Consider the following 9,742-nt stretch of genomic DNA (forward strand, 5'->3'; position numbering starts at 1 on the left):
GTGAACTGAAAATTAAAAGTATTTCTGTTACGACAAAAGATAAAAAGAAAAATTAAATCCAGGCTTTAAATTTGATTAAATATCTTTAGATTTGATTAATTATTTTTAGATTTGATTAATTATCAGCCTGAAAAAACATAGCACTCATGATTCACGAGAAAGATTTGACATGCACAGTAGCCGCAGATGAGTAATGGGAAGTTAGGTGAAGGGATAAAGATAAGCATATGCATCCACTCACAAAATATATAAATATTATTATAAAATATATATATATATATATTTTATATTTAATTAATAATTTATATAAATAAATTTAGATAATAGATACTTTGAATTAGCCACAACAATTATTTCTCAAACTTGAGTTCGTCTTAAATTTAATTCTATACTATTCAAATTTTCTTATTAATTAGGGTTCGATTGAATCAGATATTTATAAATATCGAACTCATTGAGTCTTTAAGGAATTGATTCAGGTGATAAAAGAGATTCATTCAGCCTAAAAGATCTCAAATTCGAATCCCACTGCAGTGTGGTGGCATATTTAGGCACCATTAATCTTACATAGTACACAGAAATATTGAGTTTTAATCCTAATATAAATATGTATAAGTGTGAAAAGTGTCATATTCCCTGCTGTATTCAACCTATCTATACATCACAGTAGCCATGGAGTATGTCACTCTGTTCAGTGGTAAAACCTAGTCCTAGTGTATCAATCATGTTAATGTCTGTAATAAATGCTTGATTTTATAGTACTGAAATCCTTGATCAGCTTCCATTCCCTGTGCAAATATAATATGAATTTGAACCTTTCATTTTATTGAATGTGGAGAGTTGGAGAATAATTTCATTGGGCTTTGGAAAAAAAATCTCTATTTTGGGCTCGAATCTTACCCAATACAAAGGAAATCCAAACATTACTTGAATCTTTATTTCATGGTATGAGTATCATCATTTCAAGCCATTGTACACCTTATGATTTTTTTTTTCAAAGAAAATTCATATAGGCTTTATTTGTAATAAATTATTTAAAAAAATAAATATAAATTCTCAAAAAATTATACTTATTTCTATTTTTTAAAAATAAAATATTTTTTAAGTTAAAAATATTAATTTTTTTCTTTCTAATATGAGAATTTGTCAAAAAAAAAATCAATTGCATTGATTTCTTATAAAATTTTAGATTCTAAACAGAAGATAGATTTTATTTATAATAAATTATTTATAAGAAAATAATTTAATTGAATTCACATACAATAAAATCATGTTTGATTTTTATTTCTTTTAAAATTAATTTTTTTTTAAATTAAAAAAATGAATTCTTTGTTCCAAAACATAAGATATCTCTAAAAAGAAATCAATTGAATCAAATTCTTGTAATATAATTTTTAAATAAGATATACTATTTGAAAGTTAGAATTTTACAAGAATTTAATTTAATTCACGTTACTACATACCCAGTGGATTGACCCGATGAACCGGTGACTTGGATATAAAACTGGGCTGATTTCCTCATTGAACTAGAAAATGAGTTGACAGGGAAAAATTTGGATAACTTGATGGTTAAACCAGTTATCTGTTGACCAAATGACCTGATTAATTTAAATTTTTTAAATAAAAAATTTTACAAATATCAATAATATTGACATTTAATATTTAAAAATTTATACTTGTATTTAGTCAATAAATAAGATATTATTTAACCATTATCATTTTATTTATAATAATAAAAGAAATTTTATAAAATAATATGTTTACTTTTAGATGATACTTACCATTTACAAAATTATTTTTAATTTATATATTAATTTTAAGTTTTGAAAATAAAAAAAATTAAAATTTAAATACTTTTAATATTTTTATATAAAATGTAAATGTATTATATATATATATATAATTTAAATATTGCTTGATAAATATAGAAATATTTATTCTAAAAATAAAATTCAATTAATTAAATTTATTTAATTATATTAATAAGTGTAATATTTAATAATATTTATCGAATAAATATTATTAAATTTTTAATACTATAAAAAATAATTAAGCTAATATAATTATTACATAATATAAATAAAAATATATCAACTGCTAAAAATCACATATATTTAAAAAATATCTGCAATTCTTGTAATGTTGTAGTTTCTTTAAATGATACTAGCTTAATATTTTGCTATACAGTAAAATAAAAAAAATTAAAATTATTATAAAAAATAATAAGCTAAATATATTTTACGCAATATGTGGGTTGATGATTAAAAAAATATATATTTTTTATATATTTATTTATAGAGTTATAAGTTCTGGTTCTATGATAAATATAATTTTCTTGATATTGTCTCAAATGATTATATTCGCAAAAAAGATTAATATCAGTCGGCATTTATGTTAATTAAATTCTTTTTTTTATTTTTTGGATTTTTATTTTTTGATACGGATTGATTATTTTGTATGTTGGACAAGTTGACACAATTTCGGTTTGATTTTGATTACTTATTTTAAGCCATGCATGGCTATTAAGAAAATATGGTGTATTTGATTTCATTATAAAATAAAATTATTTTATTATAGAAAATAAAATAATATAAAAAAATTTTATAATTCATTTTACATAATTTTTATTTTTCTATAAAATAATTAATTACAAAAGTTTTATTAAAACTAAAATTTCTTTATTAAAATATATATAATATTTTTTTAAAATCTAGTAGATAAATTATATATGTTAAATTTTATTAAAAAATTATAAAAATAGATTTACGATTTATTAAATATTATCTATAATATTTTTATTATAAAAAATACTATATGTGTTTTTTTAGTGAGGAAATATTTTTTAAGTTAATAATTTTTTTGTCATTAATTATTTATTTATTTTATGGATACAAGAATTATTTTACAAAAATTTTATGAAATTAGTTATAAATTTATATTAAATCACTTAATTTTTTTGTAACAAAATAATTTTTCTTTGTATAATAATAAATACTAAATTTTATTAGCTATGTATTTTAATATTTTAAGGATGAAGAATTGGATTTAATTGGCTAGAAAAATTTAATATAGTACGAAAATATTATATTATATGTGAACAAAAAATTACACATATAAAAAAATTATCATAATCATGCATAGACAAATATGCAATGGATGTAAAAAAATTAATAAATATTAAAATTTAAACTATTATTGTAATTGAATACATATTTCATTCAATGATTATTCATGTAATATTTAAAATTTTTCAAAAATTATCTAATTTAAATAAAATAAAAACAGTATATTGTCAAGATAATAATCATTTTTCAACAAATAATACGTGAATAAATTTAAAATAAAGTGATAAAATTTAAATAAATAAAGAGATAAGGTCCTTTTCGGCAATAATTTTTAAAATTACAAAAAACGTTTGGAGCAATTATCGAAGAAATATATGTTGACTTCAAAGTCGAAGGAACCAGAAAAAAAGAAGAAAAAAATAAATGAAAAACTGAAAGTTATATGAAGGTGAACACGACCCGTGTCCCAGGTCATATGAATGTCAGCTTAACAAAATTTCGGTCGTGTTTCTAGTTATACAAATCAGCGTAATTCTCAACTCGAAAGGCAGAAGAGAAAGAAAAAGTTACATAAGCATTAATTGAAATTTAATACAAAAATTAAAAAAAAAATACTGTGAAAAAAATTGAAATTTAATTAGCTGAAACCCAAAAAGAAATCATTAATTATCTTCCCCACATTTTAGGTTAGAAACATAAAACTTCATTAAAAGTGGAAAATGATTCGTCAACTTCACAATAAATTATATTAATTAAAATATTACTTTATTAATATTTTATCCCTTAGGAACTTAAAATTTTTAATAATGCCTTTATGTTTTATTTTATTTATTTTCTTAAATTAATATTGTACATAATGATAATTTTTAAAGAAAATTATTTGCATCTATTATTATTATATTAAATTAAATTGATTTTGATTCTATAAAATTTTAGTGGGTAAAATTATTAAATTTAACCAATTAAATTAATTTGAAATTTATTATTATTATTATTATTATTATTATTATTATTATTATTATTATTATTATTTAAAGAAAGGATATGGACCTAGTTGATGAAACAAAGGGACCTAAGCAAAGAGCCTTGAAAATTTCAGGGACTAATAATGTAAATAAAAGTATTTTGAAATACCTAGTAGATTTCTCCCCACCCCCCTCACGTCCTTCTCTCCCTCCCATTTTTTAAAATTCTCTTCCCTTCCTCTGCAGTTCCAGCGAAAAGCTACACCTCTCAGGCAAGCTCCCTTCCTCAACAACCCAGTTGGTGGCACTCCAAACCGATGCCAATAGCCATTGAAATAAAGAGAGAGAAAACCAACCCAGCCAATCGAAAACATAACTTGACGATTAGACCCAAGGAACATGATCTACACTTCATAAGTTTCATTTTGACACCAATTACACATCTATCGGAGGCCGAGCAGAGAAGATGCTCATCAAATGGCCTAAACTAAATCGACTGATATTAGGTGATCGGATAAGAGTTTTGATGAACTATCTGTCATTCCATCACTACCAGCTCATGGGCATCCTGAATGTACACTAAAATCAATGATAGCTCATTCATGCTTGGGACTAAGTTTCTAGTCATATCCAAATGCCCTACAGGCTATCCTGAAAAATGGTTAATAATACAGTTGATTCTAGTGTTTTCAGATGTTTCAGACACGTTTTAGACAGCAGAATTGGCAAAGATAAAATCGAACTCAACTTGTGTGGTTTGTACTCAGCATTAGGGTAGCTAATTATTTTATAAAATATTTTTTGCTTAGTAAAATTAAGTAAAATAAAATTAATTAATACAAGAACAATATAGAGGACCTCCAAAATATTTTCATAATATTTTAACCACTGAAAATAATTAATTGCACTATAAAGAAGTTAAGGACCCAAACTGGAGATTGAACAATTGGAAATAGGTTAGGTTTCTTATAGGCTCTAAATGGGCATGTAAATATATGTTGTGGGTCTAAGATCTTATATGTTGCTATTCTTACGATATTATTGAATTTTCTTGCGGGAGGGTTAAGTCTAGTTACAAAAGAGACTCTTTTGAATTTCGGCTAGACCCTAGTGTCAATTCTTATTTTTGTATTTAAAATTAATTAACTAATTTTGTCAGTCAATTGATAGGGGTTAGTGTGTTTGTATAGGTGATTAGACTCGTTGTTTTTTTCTTTCCAATCAGACCAGCTTCAGTTGGGTAGATTAGTATGTGAGTTGGATATTGATTATTTTTCTAATTTTAATATTATTTATATTGTTTATATTTTATATTTTTCAGCATGCTCTATATTAACTTATGTATATTTAATTAATTATTATATTAGGAGCGTCCCTATGTGTTGCATTATAATTTTTGTGTTGTGCCGACTTGGGGAAAAATTGGAGCTTACGGGATAGATACAATTTGAGTAATTCTCTGACTCCCATGGATATGGATATAAATGGGCGAGATAGGTATAGCACTATATTTTGCTGACTCTAGCAAAATGAAATAAGAGAAAATATTGGATTTCAGAGAGCCATGGATGAGGTCGACTCCCGATACATATTATGGGTGCATGTATGGCTCCAATGTATCCCCTCATGCGAGAATTGGGTGATTTATTTGTTTGGTACATTTTTCATTTGTAGGACTGCATTAGAAATAGATGATTACAGGATTATAGTTATAATCAATATGTAAATTCTTTAAGTTAATGTAACACCCCTGATTTTTTATATATTATTATTGGGCTTCATGTAGGTATCCTAAATTCGCGGAAATTCGACAGTTGTCCGGATATGTGAATTTCCGGCCAGACAGACCAGCTACCAGAAAAGTCTCCGAATTGGATCGAGGTTTTGGCTACCCCACTATTGTCAGGCATCCCGAGCGCGTTCCCGAAGTAGGAATCGGCAAAGGTAAACCCGAATCTTGCTTTTTCGTAATTTTCTAGTGCTTAAATAGGATTAAAAATCTATAAAATATTCGTGGTAGCTTAGAAAATTACGATTCTTTTTGTAATAGCTTAGTAATATTTCTAAGGACCGCGGGGCAGAGTTTTATAATTTTTAGAGCTTATTTGAGCAGTTTTTGCAAAAATGATCAATTATAAGGACTAAATTGAAATTTTACATATTGTGATGAATGATTGATTTGATGGGCCCAGGAGGGGCTGTGTGATGTGATTGAGTTGTGGATATAGAAGTGTGTTTTGAGCCCTTTTGCAGGTTGGGTAGGTCCTATGTATAGGGGAGACTCTGCCGGATTTTCGGCACGACTTAGGACGTATTGGGTCTTTTCTTGATTTGTATTGGGTCATTTGTATTAAATAATTGTAATATAATTGTCAGGTGAGCCGGGACAGCCTTCTTCCTCCGCCCAGCCGCCACAGTGATTGTCGTCAAGTCTGTGAGTAAAATATTAATTTTAATTGTAATTTCAATATTATTATATGTTCAGCATGCCATGCATCACTTATATGCATATAATTATGTAGTTAAACTCTAGGCACGATTTATGTTGCATTGATAACTGTTAAAGTGCCATGAATGTTGTTGCGGTAATTTGGAGCAGTGTGCGTGCGTTGGCGTGCGTGTGATGTGGTGTGGACTATGGATAGGACGGGTAGTCACGGCTTGAGTTCTTCGCTGGGACCCGATCCTTCGAGGGGTAGTCACGGCTTGAGTTCTTCGCTGGGACCCTCGATTTGGTTATTAAGTGGAAGTCCGAGCTGAGTTCTTCGCTGGCACCAGGTTGGATTTAAGAGAGCTGTATAGGGGATCAGCTCCCATATATTATGATTGATGCTACAGGGTGCGTGAGTGCTCCAAATTACCTTTTTGATGCTATGATGTGAATTTATTGCTGATGTTGCATTTCATTCCACAGGTTGCATTAGTTTTAGATAGTTATAGAGATTATGGTTAAAATTGATATTTTACTCTCTGAGTCGAACGCTCACTCCTGTTCAAAAATTTTTACAGGCCACAGGAGGATATTTTATTCTGGGTTAACCTGTTTTTCTACTTCGCAGGTTGTTTATCAATATTTGTGTAATTTTATTTACTCCTAGAATTTCCGCATGTGTTAGCAGTAATTATTTGAATTTGGTCTGTAATATTATTATCATGTTGGACCTGTAAACTTAATATTCTATGTCTGTTTGATGGATTGGATGAGGGAGCTGAGCTCCCATTTATTTTTATGAGGATATGAGTATGTGGAGGGTGAGCTGAGCTCCCCAATTGAGTATTTATTATGTTTACAGGTCGGGTGAGTCGAAAACTCGCTGGGAAGTCCATTTTATGGACGGACTCTGTCCGTTTCTTTTCTTGAATTTGGGCCCAAATGGGCCTTAGAGTTGGGTTAATGAACAGTTAGGCTTACTACGGGCCTCGGGGGCTTTAGGTTGGCCCAGGTCCTAGTGTCGGTCCGGCCCATAGGTTGGGTCGTGACAAATGTGGTATCAGAGCTTAGGCTCCAGATTCATAGGGAAAAATTATCTAAGTGTTGGAAAGAGTCTACTAGGAGTCACATGCGGAGTATAGGATTCTGTTTCGTCTTTTCCTGTAATTCTTTGTTTCTAGATTCTACGTTATACCTCGGGAAATATAAGATTACCTCAGTTAGTGTCTTGATTTTCGTGGAGTACACAGAAATGTGAAATAGAGTTAGTAGACATGTGAGGTCTATCATGAGGATACGTACTCCAAGAAATGTTATATTTTGTCAAGATGGGTTTAAATGGTGTGCCCATTTCGTAAGGCACGAGTACATAAAAGTGAGTCTTAAAAGTACAGTTGCCTAGATAAGGATGAGGATACCACTCGCGGTCATCGAGATGACCGCTGTAATAAGTTTGTGATAATAGAAGATTCAGGAGAGATAAGAAATTAGGAGACCTAGTTTGACAGGACGTATCGTAGTAACTATACAATGTTCTCGATGTCTGCTCTGTAAGTCGCAGACATGCACATGAGATTATTGTGTAGAGCTGCGTGCATCCCCATGGTGCTCCATAATGAGGGTGTTTGAGATGGCTTCTGTTTTGGTACAGTTATGCCATAACAGAGTTCTGTATTTGCAGAGGAGTTGGGAACTCTTGGTTAAGAGTCTAGAGTTAGAATATTGATAGGTCACAGTTTGGTGTTAAGTTGAGTCAGTGACTCAGTTATCCCAGAATGTGCTAGAGTTACTTCAAGTGTTGCCATCGGACTGCAGGTTTGGACTAGTTGCAAAGTAAAGGTGACACTTATAGAGTGAGAATAGTATACCTTGTGTGTATCAGTATGGAATAAAGTACAACTCTACTACCTAGAGAAGGTCGAAACTATGAATTGATGATTTATAGAGCTATGATATGATAAAAGAGTCATTAACTTGACATGGTTCTGGCAAGGTGGTAGATGTAGTACCTTTGTTGCAGCAAGTTAGGATATAGTCCTATCTTTTCAGAATGGATCAAAGGTTATTATTGATAATGATGACTTATGGAATAGTGTCCCAGATGGGACTGTAGAGTGTGGTAGAGAGTAGTTGGCTCGTGTATCCTGGAGAGGATACAAGTTCTATTATAGGAATCATATATAATCAGATCACGATGGATGTAAATCCTTTGAATTGGATGACGGGTTTGGGTGCCCGGAACCTTAAGTTTTGGCTAATTGAGTAAACATGGATAATAATAATAATAACAAATAAATAAAATTACTACAGAATCAGTTCTCGAGGTGGTAAGGGTATTATGTAAGCTAAAGGATAAGAATAGAGATCATACAATAATAGTATGACTGTAATTTCCTGAGTTCCTTTCTAACTTCATATTATTCAAAACAATAGTATAATCTAATTATAATAGTGTTAAGAGAAATAAATTAGCGAAGATAAATTATAGAAGGCCAATGGATAGAGGAAGTGCAGAATAAAGGTTTGGATAATTGATTACAGATGCAATATAATCTAAGTGCCAGTGGGAGTACTAGCTAGAGTGGTCAAAGGACCAAATCTGAGTAACACAGATATGTGATAACGTGATAGAGACTCTGGAAGATATAGTTAGCAGGTACAGCTGTCATGTTAGGAAGAAGAATGGAGCCAGGGATAGAATAGTCAAGTTCTATTTTGGGTAAGACAAAGGAAATAAATGAAAGGACAACCTAAAGAGCGCTTAATAAAAGGAACAAAGTTAAGATATAGGATAGGCTAAGTGTTATTCTTGGCAAGGAGAATGACAAGGATCGAAAACCCAAAATGGGACCACATTAGTGAGAAAAGTGATGGAGGTATGGAATACAATAATAATGAGTAAATGTTAGAAGGTGTGCGATGGTATTGCGGACTACCTAAATAGGTAGAGAAAGAGAAGTTAGTAAGCAGTAAGTTGAATAAAAGTCAGTCTAAGGGATCAAATAGGTATGATGAGAGGAAAAGAATGATAGATAATGACACATAGGTTTTAGGTTAGACTTTTGAGATAGTGAGAAGGTAGTTAGAGGTTCGTTATGAATGTCAGGCAAACATTTTTAGTGTGATCAACAGAATCACTTTGCAGTGACGCAATAATGACAGAGCAACAGTAGGGGTAGAATAAAAAGTGACAAGTATGGATGGTAATAAATCACTAGAAAGTTTAAGGATCAAATTAATGACCATAGATAAGGGTGGAATTAGTGTTTGAAGAATCTATT

This window comes from Hevea brasiliensis, chromosome 12, assembly GCF_030052815.1.
Source record: "Hevea brasiliensis isolate MT/VB/25A 57/8 chromosome 12, ASM3005281v1, whole genome shotgun sequence".
In the NCBI taxonomy this organism is placed as follows: Eukaryota; Viridiplantae; Streptophyta; class Magnoliopsida; order Malpighiales; family Euphorbiaceae; genus Hevea; species Hevea brasiliensis.